General features: G+C 47.1%; 1 pseudogene; it reads right to left on the bottom strand.

Annotated features, from left to right (window-relative positions):
- Positions 1 to 358: 358 nt before the first annotated feature.
- LOC119273451 lies at positions 359 to 1,425 on the bottom strand (annotated as a pseudogene).
- Between the last annotated feature and the right edge of the window lie 2,105 nt (positions 1,426 to 3,530).

Genomic DNA, 3,530 nt, shown 5'->3' with positions numbered 1-3,530 from the left:
AACCAAAATCCCCAATGCGTAGTTGCTTAGCTTCTTGTAGCTAAGCTGCCTTCATTTAATGATATAGCTATTAAACTCTCTCATGCATTGGTGAGTTTGCTTTATTTAAATGTTTTACCTAGGTTCACGCGCTTGACATTGGTTTTTTCTGGGGTCACCAAACCCATCTCTGTCCTCTTAATTGCCTTGCCACATCAGATTTTTCGTCTACATGGCATGCTTAGCACCCGTATAAGGTGGAGCATTGGGAGAGGCCTAACAAGTCTTCAAACCAAACCAGGGAGCTAAGCACCATTGCTAGTACAAGAAAACCATTTCAATCCCTGGAACTATATAGTTGCTAAAGAAACAATAACCACTAAACGAGGGCCGACATGACAATCAGATTCTTAATAACTGAAGGGCAGCTCCTGCTCAGATGATCGAAGCCGTCGCTGTCCAACAAAGCCCTAAGATTTGCCGGGAAGCGAAGAAAATTTAAGCATGCCTTCTTTAGGCCCTCACAGTGGTGCTGCTCCGCTAACGTCAGGATGGTCGTTATTGTGCCTGTGTTGATGTATTTGCATAGCCTTTCCTCACAAATACTCTTCAGCCTCTCCATGTCATACCTGTCCGCCGCAACAAGCAGATGTTGGCACATGGCATCTTCCTCTTCCTCTTCTGTCAACGGTAAGGAGTCGGTATACGCAAAACAGAGCAATGCCTCAAACACCTCTGCCTCCTTTCATCTATGCGCACCACACCTGCGGTGTCACCCTCCTTCATGCCACCAAAGAGCTCCGCACTAAAGACTGGCGATCGGGCAGCAAGCACACACCTGTGTGCTGCAAACGTATGACCACCGACCTGGAAGACCACATCGGCGCCCTTCTCGGTCTTGAGGAGATCGCCGAGGTGCTGGTGCAGGTCAGATGGGGCCACAGAGACAAATGTTGGAGGGGTGTCTTTGGGCAAGTCCTCTGCACGGTAATCCATGATGACAAGGATATCACACCTGATGGTGAAAGAATCGTCCTTGAGATGTGCCGACTTCTCCAAGTCTGCCCTTTTCATGAACATCGCATTCCCCCAGCGCTGCTGAGAATTGTGGTTGTGTACTGCTTGTGATGCCAATGAAGGAGCTTGGTCCGTCAACTCATCCGCGACACTGAATTTGTGTTGTGCCTTCATTGCCGTGGTGACATTTTCATCGAGGACGAGGAAGAGGGATATGCAGTCTGCGTACTGTTGTCCGGAGCCGTTGGGATGGTAAGCGATGTACCATCGATGTCCTCCAAGGGTGAAAGAGCGGGACTTTATCCTTTCTCCGGTGGGGACGCCCTTGGTGCGGGAGTAGCCATCGATCTTGAGGAGGTGGCACCCGCTCGTTGTGGAGGCAATGATGGCGGAGGCAGACCGGGACGGCTTGCCGGCGGCGGCCGACATGGTAGACCTGCTCCGGGGGATGGGGGAGCTGCGACTCTCCTCTGCCGTCTCCGGAAGTGTTACTGATCTGGTAGGGTTTAGGGGACAATGCAGGGAGGCGAAAAGAGGAAGAAGGGGAACGAACATGGAGGCGAAACACTGATTTTATTTCGAGAAAGGAAAAAAATGTGATTTTTTTAGACAAGGAAAAAAAATGAGATGACAGTCCAACTCCCAATGACCCAAAGTAGTTCTTTTTAGAGCCACGGCCCAACAGCAAGAATACTCTCGTAGGGTTTACAACACGTTTACATTCGATGCTCTCCAGAAGGATCTTTTTAGAAACAGGGCTGCTATTTTTAATTGTAACATAACGTTTGAAGGTAGAGCGGCCAATAGAGATGCCGATAGGTTAGCCAAGTTTTCCAATTCTCTTGAGCAGGGGAGACATGTGTGGTTGATCCAACCCCATGATCCTTTTGTAATCCCACTCCAGATGGAGTTTGAGCAATAAAACTTGGTGAGACCCCTAAAAAAAAGGATCTGTGGCCTATATAAAAGGAAAGTTTAACTGAAAGTAAAAGAAGGCCACAACTATAAGAACAAACCGGTGAAATTACTTATGTGGATCAAATCGTTTTCGCAGATAGCAAGAATTTCGCCTAGTTGTGTTCACCTAGTTCCATTGACATTAAGTTTCGTTGCTTTTGATAAGTGATGTGATCCTTGTGATTATACCCTCAATGCAAGCATCCGTAAATACAAGTGATCGAATAGTTTAGATAACATCTAACAACATATAATTGAACTTAAGGGGTCCTTAATTATTCCTTATGCAATAATTTTATTAACAACAATCCGCTTAGGGTTGCTCATATTTGGATATGCCTTGAGTGTTACAAATGTGGACAACTACACCACTCACAGTAGAACTAAACGACCACAACAGTTTGGGTTGGGTGAAGTAATGATGCTAAATTTCAACAACTACACCACACTCAGTAGAATTAAATGATCACAACATTGGCATGTGATGTTTGGTGAAGCAATGATGATGTGATGGCCACATGCATCGTTGGTCACAGTAAGCTGACCCCCTATAAATAACTAGCTTATTACGCATGACAGATGGCAAAGTGTCTGATTCCTGTAGTGTTTAGTTGGTTGAGGAGCTGAAATAGGATAGCGAGGTGCATGAAGTGAGCACCAAGTTCGAGTAGGGTGATTGACACTAACTTTCACAGAGCGTAATCTAGTGGGGGAATGGGATGTATTAGAAATTCAATTCATAGGAACATAAAGAAGATTAGAGCAATGAAACTAGCGACCACTGAACAAAGAGCTACTCTTGATGAGTGGACCATTAAGGCTCTATGTTTTCTAACTCCATGCGATTCAGCCAAGACGACATTGCCCTAGATTTCACCACACAAATGGCATATGAGTGGATCAAATTGTCCAACTCTCCTGTGACCTACACGAATACCATGCAACAATACATATAGGTTTCCTTTGGTGCCCTCACAGCTCCTATAGTATCACCCCACCCACATCACAAATTGACGCACAACTTTACGTGTGTTGGTAATCACTCATGGTTGATGCCCAGTCCTTGAGATGGAACAATCAAGTGTTGGGGAACGTTGCAGAAAACAAAAATTTTCCTACTCGTTTCACCAAGATCATCTAGGAGTTCATCTAGCAACGAGTCATTGGATGCATCTACATACCTTTGTACATCGCGCACGGAAGCGTTCAAAGAACGGTGATGATGTAGTCGAACACGACGTGATCCAAATCACCGATGACCAAGCGCCGAACGGACGGCACCTCCGCGTTCAACACACGTACGGGACGGGAGACGTCTCCTCCTTCTTGATCCAGCAAGGGGAAGGAGAGGTTGATGAAGATCCAGCAGCACGACGGCGTGGTGGTGGATGCAGGGCGTCACAGTAGCAGGGCTGCCTATACTACGCGAGAGAGACGTAACGGGGAGAGAGGGAGGCGCCAGGGGCTGGTGTATCAAGTCCCTCCTCTCCCCCACTATATATAGGAGGGCCAAGGGGGGGTGGTGCGCAGCCTAGGAGATTTGATCTCCTAGGTGCGGCGGCCAGGGGGAGGATTCC

Source organism: Triticum dicoccoides, chromosome 3A (assembly GCF_002162155.2).
Source record: "Triticum dicoccoides isolate Atlit2015 ecotype Zavitan chromosome 3A, WEW_v2.0, whole genome shotgun sequence".
NCBI lineage: Eukaryota > Viridiplantae > Streptophyta > Magnoliopsida > Poales > Poaceae > Triticum > Triticum dicoccoides.
This window is presented reverse-complemented; position numbering and strand designations above follow the sequence as displayed.